Raw genomic sequence first — 27,596 nt, 5'->3', positions numbered from 1 at the left:
TTATTTCTCGATACCGAGGCTGTTGTGCGGAAAAACTTTCGATTAAATTTAATTGATCAAGCTAAGGGGCTGAAGTACAATCCAGCCTCTTCTCTCCATCTAGTCTTAATTGAAAGACCAAAGTGACAAATGAGCAGGACTCAATCCCTTAGATACAGACCCAATAAAATAATGTTTTAACAGATTTCTTTCTCTCTGCTTTCCCGTTGTCATCGCTTGAAAGCAACAAAAACAAGTGCTGCAATCAAGACCCAAAATCTAATAAATAAGCGAGAGCAAGATTAACCTCATAAACAATCGGGAGGATCCACTTGACGGACGCAGCCGCTGTTTCTGTGTTTGAATTCAGTTTTTTTTTGTATTCTTCCCCCGCAATCAAACTTATTTTTTCCCGCCGAGAATGCACTTCGAGATGAGGAGTTTTTTTCCCTTTTTCCGTTCTGGCGTTATCTCTAGATTTCGAGAGCGAAAAAAAACAGAGAGGGATCAGCTCGGAAAAGTTTTATATTTCAATCCGGGTCGCATTTGGTTGACCCGAGCCGATCACTGCGGGGGAGAGAACAACTCGAACCGATGCGAAATATAATAAAACAAAAAGGATCCAAAGTGTTTGGAAGCGAGAATGCAGTGGGCACATGATGTTGATGCAGTAAAACTTCTTAGGACAAGCGATAAATCTATAAACCGTTGGGAGTGTCAGAGTTTGCTTTTTTATAGTTTTTCATTTTGTTTTTATCTGCGTCGAGATAACACAAGTTCAAAAATTAACAGTTTGTTCGGTGCTTGGCCATCGGTCGTAATTTGTATGGAAGCAATCTATCCGTTTTGATCGCAGACTAAGGGTTTACATAATCGAGGAGAAATGTAGTAGGGAATTTTATTAAGTTGAAATAAACTATAATAGCATACAAGTTTCTGCACGAGCGGATGCTCTTTTATATTACAGATTGTCTGATGTTATCAGAAATTGCTCAGCAGGTTTTCAGTGTGCAAGTACTTTTCAGAGCGGCTTGTTGTATTCTCGTACACCATACTACGAATGTGAATCTTTAAAACCGCATGTCTTCTGCATTGTATTCTGCTTCGTGGCTGAACTATATATAGATCAAAGATGGAACGGATATCCGGACATCATATAATTTTTTGAGAAATTTTGATTCGTCGATTCGTCAACATTCATTCGAAACAAAGAGCGTTATGAACGTTAAAACTATTCCACAAAAACATGTAATGTTTTCTGATTTGAAAGACATGGACCTCCTTTGAGAAACTACGCATAAGGCTCAGACTTGAACATAAATTGTATTAAAACCTCGTCGCCACAACGTGACACTACAATAAGCCAAATTGAATTTGATGTTTTGATTTTGGATTGGATTTGAGAATGTTGGAGTTGTATTCTGAATCTGAACCTGTGACTTGAAAAATGAATCAAAATCTGAGTTTCTTAACAAGAGAATTCATAGAGCATGTGAATCTGAATCCGAAATTTGAAAGTCTTGCATCTGATTCTGGGAGTCGAATTACTGAATTTGATCAAAATTCATGATGAATACTGAAATCTAAATCTTTATCGGAATCAGTAGTATAATAATGATACATTCATTCTGAATCCGTAACCTTAATTGTTACTCAAAAAATCGAAATATTGAGCTTGAATACGAGTTTAGAATCCAGTAACTGCACGGGAACCTTAACACTGGACCAGATTCTGAAAACTGAATACGGAACGTTGAAATAAGAATGGGTAAATTTGAATCTTGAATGATTTGGGAATTCCGAAACTCGATTTAAATCTTCATTTATATTTGATTCAAAATCTTGATTCATTGTAACATTTCAATTTTAATGTTGACTTTATCACCAGCGCTATGGAAAATATTGTATAGGGTACCCAATAAGAAATTTTTTTTTTTTTTAATCCCCAAAGATGCCCTTAAAATTCTGGATATTGAGACCTTCAATTTCGATTTAAGTGTGTGCGTACATGTTTTATTTTATGGGTGTAATTTTTTTCAGAATTGTTGGAACATCAAATCGATACAAAAAAATTGTATTATGTGAATATGTTAAATATTTTGTGGAAATCTAGGAACAGTTTTTTTAGACCAGGATCTTAACTTCAGTTTTTTATTGAAATGCATTCCTATGTGTTTCTTATATGTGTATTTTTCTCCAAAATTTCTAGAGCATTCCGCGCTAGAAAAACAATTTTTTTTTGTATTTTGGCTTTGGTATTTTGAAACTTTCATGTTTTTCAAATTTTGAGAACTAGGTCTGCTCTAATTTTAACGTCTTCTTTCGTGTTTTTTTACACATGACGAGTTTCTTGCCAACTTGACTGGCCATTGGGAACACCATTTCGAATTGCAGTAAAACATTGTGAGTTTAAAGACATTAGTCATTCGAGCAACTTTGCATACATGAAATCAACAGAAAAAAACAATTATTTAAAAAAGCCAAAGTTGTTTTTCTTAATTTTCTATAAAAATTTCTAACGCGAAAACTATGAGGCGCATCAAATTTTGGTCAAAGAAGGAAGTGAAAATTGTATTGAAAAAAAAATTAAAAATTAAAATTCATTTTTCTCAAAACTTCTTTCTTTTCAATTCTCAAAAAACATACATTTACATACATACAATTTACATTTTAGGGGGGTCTGAAAAATAATTTTTTGCGTCGTTCTTCCAAAAATGACTTTATTGAAAATTCATAATTTTTAAACTATTGGACCGATTCAGATGATCATGCCATATGGGTGTATACCACTGCGAATCAGGCGTATGTGAATCGCTCACCCGAAATGCAAATGCAGTGTTCGTTCAACGGACAATGTGGAGAGATATCGCATATTGCGACTTAAGTTCCACCCGTATTCAACTTAGTGGGTATAAATTAGCTATTCACGATTCCAAATACATATATTCCCGATTTATTAGGTCTCCAGCTAGCGACCAGGCGGCAGCGGCAGCGGGGCTTATCAAATGACCTTCCTCAAGACCGAGAGTTTAGTTGAAGTTTTCCAAATTGGCCTTTTTCAAGGCTAGAGACAAATGAATTAAAAAAGTTTAAAACTTCTATAATTCTGATCATCATCATCATCATCATTCAAATGCGAGCGAGCAGACAACAGTCTTTCTCAGTCATGATATCACACAGTGGTTCCGCTCGATACAAAGTCGAAGAACAAAATCTCTTCGGAGTGTTGAGTGTGTCATGAATGGAAGATATCCCATACTTCTTCTTCTTCTTTGTTTTAAAGAGGCTTTAAACTTTCCACTTCATTCGCCTCTAATTCCCATACAGTGATACAATTTTGTTCGGTGGATGCACCATGTCGATTTCGATGCCGTCTAGTGGAGAGTGCTTCGGTTTCTTTTCTACATCACAGACAGCCACTTTTTTATGTGTTGCCAATCCTCCTTTGGTGGTTAAGAAATTTGGAAAAATAATGCTGATGGAACAAATATAAAATCGCGTGTGTTCGATTGTATGTGTCAACTGTAAAATTATCTATGCTATAGAAACTTGAAAAAAAATTAAAAAATATTTCTGGCTCAAAATGTTCTCTGGGATGTCTACTTTACTGTAGTTTTTGTCCCAGGTTTGTCCGACGCTCCGTTCCAATGTTACAAGCCAATTAGTGGAACTAAGTCTTTGCGTAAGGAGTGCGTAAGTGTAAGGAGTAAGGAGTCCACATGTTTTGCAAACTAGTAGGAGCTCTGCCTCCGGAACGGTCCATACGATTTTGATGAGATGATTTTTCCCAGATTCTCCACTAAATTTCCTGTCATCGTACGTAGGATTTTTTTAATATTTTGAAAAATAAATTTTTGGTGAATGTTTTTGTCTCCATTTTTGAGGCAAAAACGCATTTTTTTACAAAAATTTTTGAAATTTTGTCAAAAATCAATATTTTGAAAAAATCCTTCGTACGATGACAGGAAAAATATCTCCAATATTACGAAAAAGAATCATTGGTTGAAATCGGTCCACTAGAAAAACTTGTAGAACTCCCACCAGTTTACAAGGTTTTGGCTGCAAGGGTTCAACGAACCGGTTGCGGCTCTTCAGGGGACAGTCCAATTGACACCATTATATTTTTTGTTGTTTTTAAGTAATATATACCTAATAAAACTGTGATATCAGATCAATCATAGTAATTTATTTTCTCGTTGAAAAAAAACGCGAAAATGACATGCTTTTCATGATGTTCATAGTGTACTACCCCCTCAACTGTGATACAATCCGTTAATTTGAACACTCTTTTCAAAAGGGAAGAACTTTTTGAGTTTTCAAAAATATGAGTGCTCAATTTCCAATCGGACGAGTTCTCGGCTAAGTAAGGCGTAATTTTCCATACGTAGGACGAAGATGTCATCAAACATCAAAAACTATTAAGAAAAATATCGTACAACGTAATGCTCTAAAAACTGAAAAAAAATCTAATTATCGAAAACACGTTCGAACGCGGCACAGTATTTAATTTGTTTTAGAAAATAAAAATTTATTCAAATGGTTTCAATCGTTAAATTCTTTTCTTTCAAAGCAAAGAAACGAAAACATGAAAAATAAATCAATAGTTTCTACCGTAGTATTCGACTACAGTCTTTCGAGAAGTGACAGTTTCGATTACTTGTTTCATTACTGATAATCATTCATAGCAACTTGTTCCCAAAACAAGATGTACGATAGTTAACACGTCCCAATAAATCAACTCCGTTGTATTTAATATAATCATATCCCCATTTTCTTCACACACACAAACAAGTTTTCTAATAAACCGTGATGATAACGAAAATAACCATAATTAATTCATGATTCCGATAGCTTCGTGCTCATTTCTTCTTTCGATTACCTCATGCTCCCAAAAAAAAACCCAGTCGAGTCCCGGAAATCCCATGAAGGCATAGAAAATCGAGCCCTAATGAAATGATTGCCGCGAATGTACCGCCTCCCATGGTGGCGTGGAATAATTTCGGGACTCTGGAGAAAGCAGGACCCGCCACAAAACTGGATCAACGCGAAGCCCATTCTGATGCGCGCGTGGCCCCAGATTGAAACACTTCAACTCGGTCCGATTTCATCACCAACCGTTTTGCGAGGTGCTAGTTACCGACAACCGGAGCGAACCGATTTTGAGCAGCAACTGTACCAGCGCCGAGAGGGGGAGGAACTCCCAGTTTCAAAATCGAAGATCGATTTTCGGTGGCGAAAGACCATAAAAGTGTAATTATCTGGGTTTTATCGTTTAGCGAGACCGCGCAGAGAAGAGTGGCCAAATCTATATTCAGCACCCCAGCGTGTTTACAGTTAGCTGGTCCAGATTGACCGGGGCCGCGTGAAAATGGGGTTTTATTTTCTCTAATGTATTCACTTCACTCAAATGTGTGTGGTGCAAATAGGCGACGAAAGAGCTCGAAAAAAGAGATATCCACCGGAGCCAAACAAATAAATCGATAGTTATAAGTCCATCGAAAGAGACGAGATGAGGAATGAAAATCGGAGGGAGAGATTTCTGATGAAGTTGATTAATTTGGAGTCGAAAGGCTGTAAAAAATTGCCACTTGACCCGGAAAGGTGGGCCGGGATGAACTTGAAAAGTAGCTCAAATTTCCTGACCGGGTCAAGTTCTCTACCACGAGTTGGGAGAGGAGTGATATCTGTTTCCAGACTCTTTCAGTGATGATGGGATTCTCGAATCATCTTGTGCTCGCATTGAAAATACCACCCCTCACTCCGAAGGTTGTTGTCACTTCCAAAAAAAAAGTTGTGCGTGTCATGGAATGTTTCGTCTGTCAGGAGCAGAGGAAACCCGATGGGATAATCGAATTACACTTCACTGGAGTCTTATTGCGGATACCGATTGAAATGGTGCTATCGTATGACAAATGTTATACCGTAAACAGACATGAACACAGAAGGGAGGGGAGAGTTTTGCCAAAGCAAACATTGATGTGTTTTCGGTTCCAGAATCGAAGACTTTTATCAGAATGAGGGAAAGTTTATTTGTATCATAATACAAATTGAATGATGTACATTGGTTGCCTCAAAGGGATACCAGATTGACTTCGTTCCTGTGAATATGGTGAATGGTGGTTGGAAAATTGTTTTGACATGAAATCTTGCGGATGGGAGACACGTAAGCATCGTTACTTAGAAGGACAAAGTCAATCTGTAAATGTAATGCTTGTTAGCTTTCTGAAATGTATTTTGATACCATAGATTCAGTCTTGAGAAGGTAAGGAAAGGATTCCAGATTTTCATCGTTCATCGGAATAACGATTCAGTCGTTCTGATTTCCGGTACACCTACCATATGTTCAAATAATATCGTTTTCAGAAAAAAAAAATTCATTGGGATGCATTGGCATTAATGTGATCGCAATTCTGCGAGGAAAAAGGACCTAGAAATTGATTCAGCCATCCCATGCCAAACCGATATAGTGGTTCTAAGATTTTCGTCAAAAGTGATAATTTTGTTCTTTATCGCAAAACATTAGACTCGTTTTTTTATTTTTTCATTAGGGTGCCCATTTCCATTTTAGGGTTGTCCGAAAAATATTTTTTCCCAATTTTTCCCAAAAATGACTTTTCAAAAATTCATAACTTTTGAACTACTGATCCGATTTAGACCATCGACATATCAAATTAAAGCTAATGATCTACCCTTTTTTAAAGTAATATTGAACCTGCATAAAAAATGGATTTTATTTTCGTAATTATCGATTGAAGTCGATTTTTATTGTTTTCATGGCTTTGGATTAGAGAGGTATATTTTTTTATATTTTTTTCTTGAAAGTTGAGGATTCTTTACATATCATTTCTTGACTTCAGAGATGCTTTTTTTTCGTTTTCGAGATATGTTTTTTCAAAGTTAACCGGTGAAAAATTGAAGCCAATAACCTTATCCCTTATTCCTTATAACCTTATTCGAAAAAATATCACACTTGCGGGAAGATTGGATACTATTCGCATAGCTCTAATCGAGTCACATAGGAATGTTAAATTTGTTAAAACATGTGAAATTTGCAAAATAATAACTCAAAAACGGAAAAGAATATCATCTCTGATATTGAGATATGTTATGTAAAAAATCCTCAGTTTTTCAGAAAAAAAATATAGCGCGCTCTATCTTTATCCGAGAAAACTATGAAAAACTAACTCAATTAATAATTACAAAAACGAAAATCCAAATTTTTCACGAAAGTAATATTTTTATTGAAGAAAGTTAACTCAGAAGCTTTAATTTGATCAATTTGATATGTCGATCATACGAATCGGTTAGTAGTTCAAAAGTTATGAATTTTTGTAGTGAAAAAATGACGAAAACCATCGAACCATCGATTAACTTTGAAGAATCAAAACTCAAAAACAAAAAATAGCATCTTTGATATCGAGATATCTTATGTATAAAATCCTCAGTTTTCAAGAAAAAATATAAAAAAATATAGCGCTCTCTAGTCCAAAGCCATGAAAACAAGAAAAAACGATTACAATCAATAATTACGAAAATAAAACCCATGTCTTATGCATGTTCAATATTTTTTTAATAAAAGGCTAATCATTGACTTCAATTTGATATATCGAATCGGTTCAGTGGATCAATAGTTATGAATTTTTGAAAAAAAATTGGGAAGAAGTTGACAAATTGTTTTTTCGGTCCATCCTAAAATAAAGATGAAAAAATAAAAAATACGGGTGTAATGTATAGCGATTAAGAACAAAGTTACCACTTTTGACGAAAATCTGAGGACCACTGATGGGTTGAATAAGTATTCAAATACTTGTAATTACTATTCAAACAAGTGAGAAAAAACTATTTTACAATAACAGCATGACGAATGACCAGAACCGAATCCCATCATGCGACATATCGAACGTCTTAATTTGGCAAAACTAGTTCATTGGTAACAATGTCAAGGATTTTTGACCGCATTAGGATAACCGGATTGGTCTCCGGATGACCTACAGATCAGTGTTTAAATCGAGTTATGGAAAGGCATGACCATATCTTTAGGTGGATTAACTACTGTTTTTGAACCTCAAACCCTTGAATTATCATTCAAATGACCGTAGGTGAAGAAATAATAGATTTTGTATACATTTTTGTGCATATGACACTAGAAAATCTTGAAAAACATAGATCACCCCCGAAGCCAAATTTTGAAATTTTGCGCTAATAATTTTGCAAATTAAGGCTCAAGTAGTTTTCCAACAAAACATTCCATAACGTTTTGTGGCCTTAGCACCAGTACTGATTTTCAAAATAATTAGGTATAAATCTAACAAAAAATTTCGGAAATATTAACATTTTTCTGAAAATCGTGATCAATTTGCCCCCGGTTTACGGTAATGAAAGACCAAAGGGTAATTTTTCATTCAATCAAAGATATTTCTATAGTGAAAAGTTTTCGTAAAACTGAAAATCAGTAAATATTTCTAAATTTCGATATTGTGCCTAGTTCCTCTATTTTATTTCATCGTCGAGTGTATTTCCGTGCGTTATTGTGCTAATAGGTTATAACTCAATAAATTATCACATGAAACTATAAACCGGATTGATTTGAACTTTAATTTTTTTTCTAAAAATCTTGATTCGACTAGTTCATTCAAAACAGAAGGAGAAATTATTCTTTCCTTTTTTTTTATTTTCATATTTCTTTGCACAATATATCATCTAAAAATTTAAATGATCTTTAATTGCGGGCGACTAATTGTTCAAATGTCAGGTTGGGGTTTCCCAACGCTGACTGCATTAATGAATTTTTTTTTATTGATCATAACTTAACATATTTAATATAATTCTTAATACTATGACATAGGTATGGGTTTCCTTGCAGTGTGGCTTAACATATTCTTTTGTTTCAGGCAATTATGTACAGAGAATGATTGACCAGGGAAACAGGAGACACTTTGATATGAGAGTGATGAGATATAATTAACGAATTATTAGAAAATGAATTTCCTACGAAACTATGAAACAAAGTTTGGCTTAAAGGAAAACATATATATAAAAAGAAAAAAATATCGTATTATCGGTTACTAAATGATTGATAATAAAACAGTATTTTCTTTAAAGTATCATTATAAAATATTAGAGAATATTTAAAAGAAAAAAATTTATAAAAGATACACCCAAGTAGACTATTCTATTTCTCAATAACTCGAAATATAAGAACTACTACATAGGGTAAAAGTCCAGGGATTTTTGGGCAAAGCTCTATCTATTCCTCAACATAGTTTCCTTCGAGGGCAATACACTTGGTATAACGAGTTTCCGACATTTCGATTCCCTTTCTTTAGTACGAAACGTCGAAGTCTTTGAAATATGTCTCAGTGCCACTCTGTAGACCGTCTATTGGACTAAGGAGTGTGGTAATGGAACCACGTTTCATCTATTGTCACAAAACGTCGAAAGAAGTTCACTCGATTACGCTTCAACAACGCTAAACCGGCTGTTGAATCATCAACGCGCCGCTGTTTTTGGTCGATGGTCACCAAACGCGGCACCCATCGCGCGGATAGCTTTTTCATGTCCGAAATGTCGTGCAAAACGAGTCGATGCACTTGTTTTACGATTTCGGGATTCGTAGCCTCTTTTGGCCATCCAGAACGAGGTACATCTGCGGTGCTTGTACGGCCCATTTTGGATTCACTAAACCACCGATAAACTGTTGTTCTCGAAGAAGCAGAAGTGGAATATCATTTTGTCAATCACTGCATTGATTGCTTAGGAGTTTTCACCATCAAAAACAATGTCATGGAATACGCAGTTTTATAATGACAGTAGAATTAAATGTATGTTCCAAATTTCAGATCAATCATTCAACAGGAACGGTCAATTTTCTATTAATTTGGGACAACCCTACAAAACACTCAAACGGGACTTTTCAGCCCATAGAATATCATTAGCGGAAATATTATGGCATTTTTGGTACCTTTAACAATTAAATAAAAAAAATTATAGGAGGTTGTGTTCAAGACACGACCGCATTGTTGACGTAGAACTACGCTGTGGTTTAATTCAAGTCGCATGTTTATAACTACAGATATTATTTTATAATGCTACGAAAATTACCATTCTACCAGTTTGGTCGCCCTGAAATGTTTTTTTTTATTGTAGAATCATTTGACGATAATTGTTTGATGATTAATTCTTGTGCTCGTAGAACAATACATACTCGAGATAAGCGCAACTGTCATCCTTAGTGGAGAAAGTGTTGTAGCTAAATGAAATCACATACAAAATTCCAGAACGACATTTACTTTCTTGATGACTAAATAAACGAAATGAACTCTATTTGTTAATCTCCATAACCTCGAAAAGAGTAGCACTACTTCATTATGATCAAAATTGGCGCAAATGCAATCCTAGTTGAAAGCAGTTTTGCGACTGGCACGCGAGCCCAAAAAAAATAATAACTTAATATAACTTATTGAATAACATGGTATTCCACAGAAATTATTTTGGTGCCTTAATACCTGCTTCACCATAGCGTCAGTTCACAGCATTGATGACAGAAAACAAACAATGTTAACTGCTTGGAAAAAGGCTGAATATTTGCCTCAGCAAAGATACATTACTAATACCCTAGCGTAAATATTTCCCTCCCGCTATCTCTTCTCCTTTTTTATATTTATCATTACGGCTGCATAATTTACACCACCAATGTACACGGTAGCGAAGATGTACTATTTTTACAAACGGGTTATGAAGCACGCATGTACGCACACAAATATCCATATATCGATGGCTTGAAGAAACTAAATATACACACTTATCTCCGTTTTGCGCTCTTCACAACAGAAGCCCTTTCTGTTAATATTGCCAGTCTAGATTAGCTTAGCTATCATCCTTTGTGGAGAGAGTTTTCCTACCGTCATGCGAAACCAAATCACTGACAAAATTCCAGAACATTTATTTTCTTGGTCAGCTGACGAAAGCCTAGCTTGATGATTCCGCACACAATTGTGTAGCTTAAAACCTTAATGCAATGGGGTCAGTCTGATGCAATGAAAACAATGCTAGAGATATCAGCGAGTGAGTAATTTGGTCGCGTCCAGAGCTCAGTCCGAAACGAACGTAACGACGCAAAACAAGGATGAACAAGCGATATTCATTGCTTCGTATCTAGAACGATACTGAAAGTTTGCCTTCCTCCCTTGCTTGAGACTTTAAACTTTTTCAATTCATTCGTCTCTAACCTTCAAAAAGGCCCTTGGAAAACTTTAATTTATCCATCATATTACTCCTCCACCCCAATTGCCTTGAGAGAACCATTCGATCCCTCGCTGTCCAACTCGCCCAGCAACGATGTTGTTCAGTCGATTTCCTCACGAAGAATGAAAGTTTGCCTCAGCGAGATAAACTGTTTATCTTCTTCTTCTTCAATGGCACTAACGTTCCTAGAGGAACTTCGCCGTCTCAACGTAGTATTACTTGCGTCATTTTTATTAGTACTTAGTTGAGATTTCTATGCCAAATAACACGCCTTGAATGCATTTTGAGTGGCAAGCTCTAGAATACGCGTGATCACAGTGCAAGTCGGAGGAAATTTCTTTGACGAAAAATTCCCCCGACCAGAACGAGAATCGAACCCGAACACCCGGCATGTTAGTTATGACGCTAACCACTCGGCCAAGGGAGCACAAACTGTTTATACTCTAGACAAATATTTCACTTCGTTCTTCTTCTTTCCCTTTGTTCACGGAGACTTTACATCTTACGATTTTCCCTTCGTTGCTCGTCGATAAGTTGCTCGTAATTGACAGCTTTGTTCGGGAAAGCACACAAATGGACCGAACAAATGTATGAGGAAATGGGAATGCTTCAATTTTCATCAATTTAAACCATATACGGACTATGGGATTGTAATGTATAGCATATCAAACAAATCTTAGGGAATTTCCGATTCGTTTGGTATGTAAATCGCCAAAATCCGTTCGCGGCAAAAATAGTTATTAACGTTAACTTTATTTCATAAAAACGTGACCTGTTTTCTGATTTGCAACCTTAATGAAAAACGTAGTTCTGCATCAAAAAGAGAGGGAAATACTCCTTCACTGCTAGTCGATCGCAATAATAATAAAATTACACGTGTTGCCGTTTGAAAAACTTTCCTTCCCTTCCCTTGGAATTGGATCACAGCGGCAGTTTTTTTGTTTACAAAAATGAAACAACCCTTCTTTGTATGATTTTTTCTTTATTGGTGAAATATATTATGGTCCAGAACCATCAACTTAAAGTGAACTTGTACTTTTATATATGCCTTCCATATATGCTATTATGCAAAGGTTAATATGCAATTAAAAAAGCAATTTGTCTTGTTCCAATAAAGTTATTGAAATATACAGGAATTGAAATAAATAAGGTACACCGGGGCAAGTTGAAACGATTTTTTCGATGTTAAACTTGAAAGTTATCTTAAAAAATCACTAAATCACTAAATTGAAATCTGTTTGCAGCATATACAAGGTATAACAGGTGACTTTCGATAAAAAATAGAGATTCACACTGGATGCTTCGAAAAATATCAATTTTGAAAATGTTTAGTTTTCATATGCATTGATTCTCGTGTCTCGTAGAGCGGGGTAAGCAAAAACGCGGAACTGTCATAAGTTTAATGTGTAGTTTTGCTTCTCGAACTATGTACAACTGATTTATGAAACACTAAATTGAAAGAATTACATATAAACATTTGGAGGGTTTTGGTACACGTGAGATGTGGGGGATTAGTCTAATACACACAAAATGGACATAACAAACTAGGAATTAATATACGAAATAATAACATCAAGAATACTATTCTAGAAGGTCATGTCAGAGTAGAGCCGCTCGAAACGGCCACTATTGAGGTTTATGGGATCATTCAAATGTTCAAATATTACATAACGCACTCAAAAAGGGAGGAGGGGATAGTTTGTCGAAACTTGTTTAGGAATAAATCAAACTAATTCTAAACATTTTATTCAAATGACCATTTGTTTCATGTTGTGTAGGGAAAAGAGAGTCTGAACTAGTAAAAAATTGCGTTACGTAATATTTGAACGACCCCCACTTGCAAAACTAACAAATTTTACTTGCATTATGTCTATGTATTCATAAATTATGTAGAACATACTGAGGAACGAAATATAAATGATTCATATTTTTTAAATTTATTATCATTCATTCATACAGCAATCAAATTAGTCGATTTTCACTGGTTTCTACTTACCCCAGGGTTGGAAAAAACATGGGGTGAGTTTAAATGCTATACGGAAAAAGATTTTTCAGTTTGGTTTTCAAAACCACAACACTTGAATTTCCCTATTTGATTACCTGACGTGCGATTCTGGCGGTGTTTTTGAAAAAAAAAGTGTGTTTGGACCGATTCAGCGCGCAAAAATGTTTGTTTTGATTTCACAGATCAAATAAGAGTAAACAAAAGCGCGGATTGCGTTAATGCATTCCAATATTCTGGTAATGGCTGTCATAAGGGGGGTTGAATGATAATGGTTACTTTATATATTTTTATTGCGTCAATTCATCATTCCTAGTGAAAGCTGTGATTTCCGTTCTAACTACCCCGAATTCAGCTTACCCCGGTGTACCTTATATCAGTTGTGAAGCCGAGATGATGCATGAAATCGACTGTTACTCTAGAGTTGCTTCATCAATCATCCAACGGTGTTTTCAAGTTATGTGTAACCCAACAAACAATATTTAGCTGTTATTAAACTAGTCAATTGAATAAGGGTCGAACAATAGCATTGAGTACTTATTTGGACGATATGCTGAGCTATACTTTGAATAAGAAATTTTTAGACCAAATTGAAGTTTTTGTTCAACCATTGATTTTTACATGGATGATATGCTAGGGAAACGTTTCGGAAACGTTACTTCAACTGCAAAGCAGTTTTTGTACAACAAATGACGGACTACTAAAATGTTCGATTGCTTGGAATTACGTTTTTAAGTTGTCTAACGGAGCACGAGTGCTCCCGTGGCCAAGTGGTAAGCGCCAAACCTCACATGCCGGGGGGTTTGAGTTCGATTCCCGTTCTGGTCGGGGGAATTGTTCGTCAAAGAAATTTCCTCCGTCTTGCAATGTGGTCACACGTATTCTAGAGCTTGCTAGTCAGAATGCATTCAAGACGTGTTATTTGGCATATAAATTTCAACTAAGTACTCAACTAAGTTGAGACGGCGAAGTTCCTCTAGGAACGTTAGTTCCATATAAGAAGAAGATAAACGAAGCAAATAGTTCGATTGAAGATCATCGATGCAATGCTCATGAGTTTCAACATTGCTCTTCAAAAGCTGAACAAATTTTATGTAGCAGCTGTAAAAACTCTAACACGCGTCCATAAAAGTGCTGAACACAGATTCTATATATAGATAATTTGTGAAATAAACTCATGCAATCAAACAGCAAAAGCTATACAAATCAAAATATGGTCGAGTAAACTTTCCACCACACCTTGATGTTGGATAAACGTTTTTTAATCGACATTGAGCAGCATTTAACGAATAGACGTTTTGATGGCAAACAGTTCAGGCATTATCAAGCATACAGCTCAACGAAACTATCATAAAAACGTCAAACTGATGGGGAATTGTTAGTTAGGTATATCTCGAACATTCGTTCGTACCGTCATGGGTAGACACTCTATAAATCTTCTCCAGAGCATATTTTTAAAATATAGTTAAATACTTATGCGCTATTACTAACATACGTTTTAGAATCTTCCAAATTCCCATACACCACAGCTATTATATTCATGACTATATTTCTTAATAGCAATACTTTATGAAATTGAGTCACATTACATATCAAATTTTCAAATTAAAATTTAAAAAGCGCTATTAATTCTGTAATTCGAAGTTTCAAAGGCAAAGTTTTCTCCAAATATTTATGTTTTTTTTTATTCTCAATGTGTCCTTTTTGGTAAATTATGAAGAAAACGTTTTTGAACAATTTTAGTGGTAATTTTTTGGTTCAGTACATGCTATGGTCGAACGTGTAAATGTCAAATATGTAACTAACAATCTAAACAACAAAAAAAATATGATGAATCAAATTCTGCTATTTGCATCACAAATAATGGTTTACTTCTACCTCCTTACGCTTGTCCTTCGATTCATGATGTATTTCCTGCATCGTCGCAAATATCTTTGTCAGAAGAAGCTTCTCTGCTAAGGGCTCTAGACTTTCTCCTTCAGGGCACAAAGATGCCGGATCAAAGACATTTTACGTTTTGCTTGTAAACGGACAGCATACAACACTACACACCGTCCAGTAATAAATATCTAAACAATTTACTTCTGCGTTAGACACCGGGGGTTAAACGTTTTGTACTTTTGGGTGTTTGAATTGCTAATAGAAGCTTTCTGTCCAAGCTCAACGACAGAGAAACGGGTTCCGACACACAAGCAGAAACAATTGAAGCTCATGCTTCTCTGTTTTGGAAATTTAACCGAGTTGGCAACCACAAAAATAGTGGCAGGCAGTTTAGCAAATAAATTCAACTAGACCAATAAACGATGAATCGTGTGGTCCGGGCAGAGTGGAAATGAACCGGCAAAAAAAAGCAACGCGGATTCCCATCGGGCAAGGTTAATGCCTCGCCACTGGAGATCCACGAAATAAAACAAGCTAACAAAAAACGCCTAGCCGGAGTCGCTGGGTCTCGGTGGAGATTGGTGGAGTAGGAAATGGACGTCCTCAATAAAAAAATGGGATAATAGGATAGAAATAAATACAAACAATGGCACCACCAGTCGGCGAAGACACAATGGTCTATGCTTGCTCATGACTAGCAGTAGTCACTGAGTATATCTGTTCCAGAGACGATGTTCTTTTTTTTCTATTTTGTTTGCTACGTTTTCCTCTCGTGAAGGTTAGGTCTGGTGGAACGCTACAGAAGGGCAAAGATGGGATTATAATGTGGGTGATTTGTGGGAAAAGTAAATAACCTTTAAATTAAGTTGGCTTCGTTGGTTCGTTCTATTCGGGAGAAGTAAAATGAAATTAAAGAAATGTTGTGTTGATACGTTAAGGTATTATAGTGATATGTTCTCATCAGAATGCTGATGGGTAGAACAGTATATGCAGTAGAATAAAACATTATATAGAATTTTTCATACAGAATTACATCTAGATTCTATTTATATATTATTTTTCTTGAACGTTACCATTCAAGAAAAATAATATATAAATAGAATAAAGTATGGAAATTTCATCAATTTAAGAAAAAAATAATTTTTTAAATTTGAATTTTAGTCAGACCCACTCATGATCCATATTTTAATCAGACAGCCGTATTTCAAGTTTTTCTTCTGGAATGGCACTAGCGTTTCTGGTGGAACTTCGCTGTCTCAACGTAGTATTACTTGCGTCATTTTCATTAGTGCTTAGTTGAGTTTTATTATGCCAAATAACTCGCTTTGAAAGTATTCTAGGTGGCAAGCTCTAGAATACGCGTGACCACAGTACAAGTCGTGAGAAATTTCTTCGACGAAAAATCTCCCGGCCAGGAAGAGAAACAAAATAGAGATCGACGAGCGCTCACGAGCCGCTCATTTGAGCCGGTTCGTCAGAACGAGCGTACGATCCACGGTTCTTTACGATTGAACCACGATTCATAAAAAAGCCGCGGCACAAAAAAAGTCGCTTCTCAGAAGAGGCTTGGCTCAAAAAAGAGCCGTTGTTCAAAAAAAAAGAGCCGCTTTTCGAAAGAGTCTCGACTCAAAAAAGACCCACGGTTCAAAAAAACCGCTTTTCGGTGGAGTCTCGGCTCAAAAAAAAAAAACCGCGGTTCAAAAAAGAGCCGGCTCGTTCCAATGAGCGAGCTTATAAAAATCAGTCGCTATTAAAATTGATAATCAATATAAGGAATATTGCAATGTTGAGAAACTGCCGCCTTATATACAAAGTCTATTGAAACTATCGGATGTAAGGACAGTTGCCGGTCAATTTGGTATGAATTACTTAAGTCGGTTTAGGAGCCACAGATATTTTAGTTGAATTCAATATTAATTTTCCAAATTTCACAAATTGAAAAAAAGCATTGGCCATTGCCACTATTGTGAATTTTTGGACCGATTAAGAACAAAAGGCCAGATTTATTGACGAATGGAGTGTTTCTCATCCACGATAATGTACGGCTCCATTCTCCTCGCGTAACTCAAGAGCAATTGAAAAAATTCAAATGGACTGTCTTTGAGCATCCTTCTTACTCCCCAGATCTCGCCCCTAGCGACTGTCACTTATTCCCGGTGATGAAACAGGCGTTCGGCGGTCAACGATTCGATAACACTGAAGAAATTCGTGACGCAGTTACATCGTACTTCAAAAAGTTGGACACTACGCACTTCGCGCTCGGAATAGAAAAACTCGTGCCACGCTATGAAAAATGCCTCGAACGTTACGGCGATTACGTAGGAAAATAGGAAATAAAAACTAGATTACGAAAATCACCTTGTTGTTTGTCCTAACTTTATTTTTCCGCGATTTCTGATGCACTGAAACTTATTTTTTGAACGACCCTCGTACTTTTCGACGAAAACCATTCGCCGACCCATTTTTCAACATCATTGAAGCAAAAAGCTGATAATCTGACGGGGCCAGGTCTGAAAAATACGGTGGGTGTGTCAACGTAACCATTGCGTCCTTCTCGGCCTTAGTGGTGTGCGTCGGTTCGTTGTCATGCTGTAATATTATATAACCGGCTTTGCCAGAACGATGTGGATGGGCTGGCCCCAGAATGACCCCAGGTGAAAGTCATGATTTTTTTTGCGCTTAGAGTTATCGAGATAATGTTATACCAAGCAAACGATGTCCCTAGACTGCTTTTTCTTTAAAAGTAAAAAAAAAACAAAAGTAGCGAATGCCGCGTATTCTCTTTATTCGGAACGCAACTCGTCATTTTAAGTGGGGACCATACTCTGGAAGGTCGAAAAAAATAGATTATCGTGATATGTTTTCGGATGTTGGAATTAAAATTGAGTATTGGAACATTTTGTTGATTGGTCAAGATATATTTAAAGATGCATTTTATTTTTTTATTTTTTGGATGTATATTGATATTGAGATATTGATTATTAATCCCCTAATATTCTGAATGGCATTGTATTCGTCTGACCTCACCAAATAAAATTCAAACCCTAGAACTCATAGAAGTGCACCCGTGGCCGAGTGGTTAGCGTCTCACATTTTCATTCCGGGTGTTCGGGTTCGATTCCTGTTCTGGTCGGGGGATTTTTCGTCAGAGAAATTTCCTTCGACTTGCACTGAGGTCACGCGTATTCTAGAGCTGGCCCCTCGGAATACATTCAAGGCGTGTTATTTGGCTTAAGGAATCTCAACTAAGTATTAATAAATGACGCTAGTTAATGCATACGTTGAGACGGCAAAAGTTCCACAGGGAACGTTAACGCCATTCAAGAAGAAGAACTCATAGATAGAGCTTCACAATTTCCGTCGCTATTTATGAGAGACGAGAGATTTTAATTGAATGAACTTTGTGACCCATTCAGCATCCTAGAAGAGAAGTTACTCCAGAAGGAAATCACTGTAACGGAAAACGAACAATATGCAGAGCTGCTTCACAAATATTGGATGCCTGAAAAAAATCGACGGTTCGTTCGCATTTCCGGTACTTCAATGCCTCGCTTTGAATATAATTCGTCGAGCGATTTTTTTACGTAGAACTACGTCTTTGATAAAGGTTGCCAAATCAGATAACAGGTCATGTTTTTATGAAATAAAGTTAACGTTAATAACTATTTTTGCTGCGAACGGATTTTGGCGATTTACATACCAAACGAATCTGAAATTCCCTAAGATTTGTTTGATATGCTATGCATTACAATCCCATAGTCTGTATATGGTTTAAATTGATGAAAATTGGAAGCATTCCCATTTCTTCATACATTTGTTCTGTCCATTTGCGTGCTTTCCCGAACAGAGCTGTCAATAACGTGCAACTTATCGATGAGCAACGAGAGGGAAATCGTAAAATGTAAAGTCTTTGTGAACAACGGAAAAGGGGAATATTTGCCTAGAGTATAAACAGTTGATCTCGCTGATGCCTCAGTTTTCATTCGCCGTGAGGAAATCGACTGAACAACATCGTTGCTGGGCGAGCTGGACGGCGAGGGATCGAATGGTTTTCTCAAGGCAATGTGAGTGGAGGAGTAATATGAAGGATAGAGTAAAGTTTTCCAATGGCCTTTTTGAAGGTTAGAGACGAATGAACCGAAGAAGTTTAAAGTCTCAAGCAAGGAAGGAAGGAAAACTTTTACTTGTTTTCCTTGTTTTGCGTCATCACATGTCTTCGTTTCGAATCGAGCTATGGATGCGACCAAATTATACACTCGCTGATGTCTATAGCATTGCAATCATTGCATCAAACTAACGCCATTGCATTAAGGTTCTGAGCTACACAATTGTGTGGGGAATCATCAAGCTAGACTATCGTCAGCTCACCAAGAAAATAACTGTTCTGAAATTTTGTCAGTGATTTGTTTTCGCATGACGGTAGGAAAACTCTCTCCACAAAGGATGATAGCTAAGCTAATCTAGACTGGCATTATTAACAGAAAGAGCTACTGTTGAGAAAAGCGCAAAACGAAGATAAATGTTTGTATATTTAGTTGCTTCAAGCCATCGATATATGGATATTTGTGTGCGTACGTACGTGCTTCATAACCCGTACGTAAAAATAGTGCATCTTCGCTACGCTGAAACCCCATGTGTATCTGTGTGCATTGGCTCTGTAACGATGCAACAATCGCGTACTTTTTTTAAGCTATGATTGACGATTATTTGCTGTTGCAAATTATGCAATCGTCAAGTTAAATATAAACAAGGAGGGGAGATAGCGGGAGGGAAATATTTACGCTATGGTATTAGTAATGTATCTCTGCTGAGGCAAATATTCAGCCTTTTTCAAAGCAGTTAACATTGTTTGTTTTCTGTCATCAACGCATTGAACTGAGCCTACGGTGAAGCAGGTGTTAAGGTTGTGCACCAGAAAATTATTTGGGGAATACCAAGTCATTCAATAAGTTATATTAAGTTATTAATTTATTTGAGCTCGCGTACCAGTCGTAAAACTGCCTTCAACTAGGATTACATTTGCGCTAATCTTGATCATAATGAAGCAATGTTACTTTTTTCGAGATTATGGAGATTAACAGATAGAGTTTATTTCGTTTATTTAATCACCAAGAAAGTAAATGTCGTTCTGGAATTTTGTATGTGATTTGGTTTCGATTGCCAGTAGTAAAACTTTCTCCACTAAGGATGACAGCTGCGCTTATCTCGATATTTATCTTATCTTGAAATTTTCGTCTCTTCCTTTTCACCAAAAATTCTTTTTCAGAGAGAAAGTGATGTGGCAAAATATCTCTCTCTGAAGTTCAACGACAATGTTTTTTCGTCTCTCATCAAGTACTGAATGTACTGTGCCCGACCAATAAGAACCAGGATTTTCGTGTAGATCGGCATGTTCGGTGTAGGTGACAGCTAGTGATCCCCGATTCTTTAAATTAATCGTTCATCCACTAATCGAATGCTTTTCAGCAGTTTGTTATTCGATACGATTAATCGCCCCAAATAATCGATTAATCGATTAATCATCACACTGAGAGAAATAATTAGTTAGACTAATATTTCTCATTTGTTAGAAAGCCATCTGGAAAGAAAAAAGTGTTCATTCCGCCTGAAAATCAACTATTATCTTTTAAGTTCCCCTAAACTCGTAAACGAAGCTCATTGTCGTCAACGCGAATTGAGCTTCCTTTACGAGTTTAAGGGAGCGCCAATGACAATGATTAATTTTCAGGATGAAATTACAGTGGCCGTACTTTTTTTTTGCTCTGGGTTTGGATCGATTAATCGAAGTAAATTATTCGTTCGCTTCGATTATTGGTTGTTCAGTATTCGTTCGATTAATAATCGATTTCTGTAGGAAGTATTCGATTAATCGATCAATCGAACGATTATCGGGGATCACTAGTGACAACAGGTTTCCAGGAATACTTTTAGCATGCCTCGGGTTTTCATCGTAAATGAAACCAGAGATACGCTTGATACCACCACGGCGAGCTAGACGACGGATAGCGGGTTTCGTGATACTTTGGATATTGTCATCCAGTAATTCCATTCTGTCATGTCAGAGCAAGATTGCTTTTGCGAATTGACCAATCAGAACGCGTGATTTCCATTGCTTGAAATTCTTATACTGTTTGATAGTTAGTTCCATCAATATAATTATTTTATTCATTGTAATGAATCGTCGTTGTGGAGTTCCCTAATCGATTGACGCGAAAATCTCGTAAATCCATCAGGAAATAACTGAGCAATAAATGTGAATACAAGAGGATGCTTATATCTTCGATTTCGACCAATCAGAACTGAGTATTTAGGTTTGGATAGGGATTAAGATTTTTCAATTGTTCGATAGTTAGTTACATGATATATATTATTTTCTTCAATGTTATAAACTGTTATGGAGTTTCCATATCGATTCACCCGAAATTTCATAAATCCATCATGAAATTACTGAGTAATGAGCGTTTGATAATGGACATTTTTCACGATGCGATTGATTTTCGTTTTTCAATTTGTACCCCCAATATGTTTTCGAAAGCCGTAATCTTACGTCAAAAAAACAGGTCACCTAAAATCCACGTAAGAATCGTGATAGAATGCGGCACTACTTTCCATCATAAGTTCCGTCACAAACACTAATTACCGTCATATGCTCTGAGAGAGTATGAAGGGGACATATGATGTTGCTCAGGATTGCACCGCGTTAATTGAAAAATCCCGCAACTTTGTACTTCAATCCGTCCGGATTAAAAATCATATTCTGAATATGCTTTTTATTCCGGACATGGGTTTGTGAAACACAAATATTTGTTTTAGTTTTTGCATTTTTTGGTCAACAGTTAGGTACAATGTTTGACACTACACTAAATTGATACAATAGTAGCTATCATTCACATTAATTCAACATGGAAAAGATGTTATTGTTGTTATGATATTGAGTATAATGAAAAAGTGTCCGGATTAAAAAAAGTCACAGGAGGGTTGTGTCCGAGACACGACCGCATAGTTAACGTAGGATTCCGTCAGGCTATCTCTTGATTTTGGATATTTTTGAAGAATTACATAGTTAAACTCTTTGATAATGATTTAGTTGCCCTGAAAAGGGTCGCTTTGTTGGGTTGTTGGGTATTGTTTGTTCACTCCATCAGTCTTTATCGAATGGTGATGACAAAAGGATGGTAAACAGTCGTTGGATGGTGCGTATCAGATAAGAGATACAAAAGTGGAACGAGATATGATGAAAACCGCCCACTGTGATCCTAAACGAGATGCCTCTTGCGTTATGTATGGATGAAATAAAGAAAAAAAATCACCAATGTAATATAAGATAATTACCAATACCGAACACAATTATCAATTTTAGAGCAACGAATTGTACAGTCTACCCAAGCTCAAGCTCAATACCGAACACAATTATCAATTTTTCTCATCAGTAAAAAGATGTTACTTTAATATAGAGAAAACAAATTTGAAATGGAAAAGCTTATTTTGTTTTATATTTTTTAGTTTCTGAGTGTTTATTCAACCCAATGTGAATTTTAATTTGACTAACAATGTAGAGCATATGGGAAATCACTTTTTCTATTTTTTCTTCACTTTTACAATTTTTCTGGCCGTATAAACTATCCTTGGTTGAAAGTGAACACAACATAACAGACAGCTTGAACCAAACGACCTGTTCTCGAGCGGGAACACACCTTGGTTTTTATTTACGAAAATTGAAATAAATCGTTCCATATATCGAGTATTTTTAACACAACTGCTACCATATACAATTTCACACTGACTCTTGTGCTAAATTTTTCACAATACAAGGTCGGTCATTGATATAAAATTTCACGAAGCAACCAACATTAAAGTTCCTAATTAAAATTTTATTTGCGGGAATTAATCGTATCAATCACCTTCTTTTTCTTGAATGGCGTTAACGTTCCCTGTGGAACTTTTGCCGTCTCAACGTATGCATTAACTAGCGTCATATGTTAATACTTAGTTGAGATTTCTTAAGCCAAATAACACGCCTTGAATGTATTCCGAGGGACAAGCTCTAGAATACGCGTGACAGTGCAAGTCGAAGGAAATTTCTTTGACGAAAAATCCCCCGACCAGAACGGGAATCGAACCCGAACACCCGGCATGATAATATGTGACGCTAACCACTCGGCCACGGGTGCACCCAATCAATCGCCTTACTCGGAATATAAAAATGCCCCCGACTTGCATTTATTTGTAATCCCGATTTTCCCCGGGCACCTTGGTTTTGATATCTCTCTCCCTACTTTTATGTATTTGCAATGCCAATTTCCCCCAGGTACCTTGGTTTTGATATCTTTGTTAGGGAACACATTTCAGTAGGAACAAAAGTTCCCCTTACTTTCATCATGAAATGACTGAGCAATAAGCGTTTGAAATTGGACAATTTTCACGATGTGCGCGATTTTCGATTTTCAATTTGAACCCCAATATGTTCCCGAAAGACGTAATCCTACGTCAAAAGCCGTCCGTTTAGAAGCATTACTGTATAGATATCGAGCAAAGTCGGTAGCATCGACCGAGTGAAAGCTATCGGTGCTACTGTCAGGATTTTTCGAGCTGTTCGCTGCTTGTTGCATGTTGAATCTTGGCTTGGTTTACATACCTGACATTTTACTTTGGGAAATATTTCAGAAACGCTTCAAAATATTCGATTCATAACAAATGAAGTTCGAGTAAAACTCGACTCGATAAGATTCTTTTGATTTACAAAATACGAAATTTGACTCGGTGTGATAGTGTAAGGATAGTGTAAGCCAATACAATCGCTGCTCGATTAGATGTACATAATAGGGTCCATTATCTTAAATTTAAACATTTGATTTCAAAAAGTGGGGGCAGCTCGAAGTTGTTATTAACTGAAAGTATGCAGTCTAAGTGTGGCAAGTGTGGTATCTATGAACATCATCAAACAAATTGGTAATTTGAGACTTGACTAATATTTCTTCATGACAATATTACAGATTATGCAACAATATCAATAATCTTACCAACATCAACAGTAGAAAAAATCTGTTTTATTACCTGTGACGACGTGAAATGAAGGACAACGCGTGTGTGTGTGCTTCGCTTCTGTCGCGGTTTGATTTTTTTTTACCGTTTCATCAAATAGTAAATGAGCAGTTCTTTTCAGGACTAGTTTGAAAGGAGTTCCCGCTATGGGTCAAGTTATGTTCTCTGGCCGTCGTATTATTATCGCGAAGGAAAGGATGAATCATGAATCAACCCATCTTCAGCTGATTCCACAACACCACCGAAACTATTGTTGTTTTAGGGCAAGCAAAACATTCTGCTAAAGAATTGTTTCATAAGTTCCGATGCATTCTAGAATAGAGTAATTCCAATTGAAATCGACAAATGACAAAACATGAGTATTTTTGATTCGAATGAAAGTGTGTATTCCGTTTGGGTTAGAGGAAATATGAGGTTTCCACAGCAATTGGGAATTTTTTGGCTCAAGCGTAACTTTTGAAAAGGGCGTATCGATTTGTGTAAGAGAAATCTTTGATAGTTTATATCTCAAAAACTATGAGTCGTACCGAAATAGAGTTATAGAGTATTGATGGTTGAATATGAAAAAAATGTACACTGAGAAAAAAAATTAGTATTTTTTTTCAATTTTTTCATATAAAATTGAAGTCATGTAGAAAATTTAAAAAATGGGCTCAAGATGGTAAAACTATTTTTGACGAAATTTGTGGAACAACGAATTTTTAGGAATTTTCGAAACTTCGAATTTTTGTATGTTAGCAATCATTCTTAGCCACAAATTATGAATTCTGATGTGAATTAAAACAAAAAAGGTTATTATCAATCTCCTTGTAAATGCAACCATTCTCGAGATAATTAAAAAAATATTTCTAATTTATAATCTTTTTTATAGTAAATAATCTCTTTTAATATGTTTGTCGTGTTATACCGTCATGTTCATGAAATTTTATGAATTTTCTTAAAATTTCCAACAATTTTTTTGATTGATTGAAGTTTGTATTAAAATAAAAAAGATTTTTTAGTTTCGCTACGTTTTGTATTAACCCACATGTCTTCGAATGTTTCGTAACGTAACTCCTAAACATATGTCTTTACCATAACGATGTATTTGGAAAAGTTGTTGGAAATTATAAGCGAATTCATAAAATATCATGAATATGATGGTATAACACGACAAACATATTTAAAGGGCCTATTTACTATTAAAAAGACAATAAATTACAAAATTTTTTTTAAATTTCTCGAGAATGGCTACATTTAGAAGGAGATTGATAATAACCTTTTTTGTTTTAAATAACATCAGGATTCATAATTTGTGATAAAAAATGACTGCTAACATACAAAAACTCGAAGTTTCGAAATTTCCTAAGATTCGATGTTCCACAAAGTTCGTCAAAAATAGTTTTACCATCTTGGGCCCATTTTTTAAATTTTTTACATGACTTCTATTTTATATGAAAAAATTGAAAAAAAATATAAAAGAATACATATTTTTTGATATCGCAAATTAAAATTTTATTTTGCAAATAAAAAAAAGAGTACTCATTTTTCTTCTCAGTGTATATTTTTTTCACACTATTTCGGTACGACTCATATTTTTTGAAATATAAATTATCAAATATTTCCCTTACTTCCCTTAATCGATACGCCCTTTTCAAAAGTTACGCTTGAGTCAAAAAATGAACCATGATGATGTATTTGGAAAAGTTGTTGGAAATTATAATCAAATTCATAAAATTTCATGAACATGACGGTATAACACGACAAACATATTAAAAGGGATTATTTACTATAAAAAAGACAATAAATTAGAAATATTTTTTTAAATATTTCGAGAATGGCTACATTTAGAAGGAGATTGATAATAACCTTTTTTGTTTTAAATCACAGGATTCATAATTTATGGCTAAAAATGATTACATACAAAAATTCGAAGTTTCGAAAATTCCTAAAAATTCGATGTTCCACAAAGTTCGTCAAAAATAGTTTTACCATCTTGGGCCCACTTTTTAAATTTTCTGCATCACTTCTATTTTGTATGAAAAAATTAAAAAATATGTATTTTGGATATTGCAAATTGAATTTTTATTTTGTAAATGAAAAAAAGAGTACTAATTTTTTTTTCTCAGTGTACATTTTTTTCATATTCAACCATCAATACTCTATAACTCTTTCTAAGACACTATTTCGGTACGACTCATAGTTTTTGAGATGTAAATTATCAAAGATTTCTCTTACTAAAATCGATACGCCCTTTTGAAAAGTTACGCTTGAGTCAAAAAATACCCAATTACTGTGAAAAATTCATATTTTCTCCAACCCAAACGGAATACACACTTTCATTGGAATCAAAAATACAAATTTTTAAAATCTGCATTTTGAGGACGATTTCATTTGGAATTGCTGAATATCCAAAGTGATAAACGAGTGCATTGATTGAAAAAATGTCATAGTCCAACCTCAAAACAGCGGTCCCGGAAACTTTTCGTAAATGCTGCTTTTTGCGCCAATTCTCAGGCCAGTTCAATCGTGAATGAGAATTATGATACATAATTTGTGGCTAAGAATGATTGCTAACATACAAAAATTCGAAGTTTCGAAAATTCCTAAAAACTCGTTGTTCCACAAATTTCGTCAAAAATAGTTTTACCATCTTGAGCCCATTTTTTAAATTTTCTACATGACTTCAATTTTATATGAAAAAATTGAAAAAAAAAATGTATTTTGGATATTGCAAATAGAATTTTATTTTGCAAATAGAAAAAAATACTAATTTTTTTTCTCAGTGTACATTTTTTTCATATTCAACCATCAATACTCTATAACTCTATTTCGGTACGACTCATAGTTTTTGAGATGTAAATTATCAAAGATTTCGCTTACTAAAATCGATACGCCCTTTTGAAAAGTTACGCTTGAGTCAAAAAATACCCAATTACTGTGAAAAATTCATATTTTCTCCAACCCAAACGGAATACACACTTTCATTGGAATCAAAAATACAAATTTTTAAAATCTGCATTTTCAGGACGATTTCATTTGGAATTGCTGAATATCCAAAGGGATAAACGAGTGCATTGATTGAAAAAATGTCATAGTCCAACCTCAAAACAGCGGTCCCGGAAACTTTTCGTAAATGCTGCTTTTTGCGCCAATTCTCAGGCCAGTTCAATCGTGAATGAGAATTATGATACTTATAATAAATCGCAATTAATTTTGGCAGCTTTTGAACAACCCCATTCAAATGAAATTTATGTTACCAATGAACAGCAACACAATAGCAAGTGATGTTATATCTCCAAAAGCTTACATTCGAAGGTAATTGAACTGATTATAAAAATATATTATCATGAAGAACATAATTTACAATCATGTAAATCACGTCGAAAATAACGAGGAAAAGCATTGAAAATTGTCTCATATGCTATTCCATTCAGCATGCACCTGTCGGAATCTGATTCAACTGGAA

General features: G+C 35.5%; 1 protein-coding gene across 6 annotated transcripts in view; it reads left to right on the top strand.

Moving 5' to 3' along the window:
• LOC129774891 (uncharacterized) overlaps positions 1-27,596 on the top strand; it is a 531,717-nt gene that overhangs the window by 491,007 nt on the left and 13,114 nt on the right. The window lies entirely within an intron of this gene.

Source organism: Toxorhynchites rutilus, chromosome 3, assembly GCF_029784135.1.
Source record: "Toxorhynchites rutilus septentrionalis strain SRP chromosome 3, ASM2978413v1, whole genome shotgun sequence".
NCBI lineage: Eukaryota > Metazoa > Arthropoda > Insecta > Diptera > Culicidae > Toxorhynchites > Toxorhynchites rutilus.
Note: the sequence above shows the minus strand (reverse complement) of the source record. Positions and strands in the feature narration are given on the sequence as shown.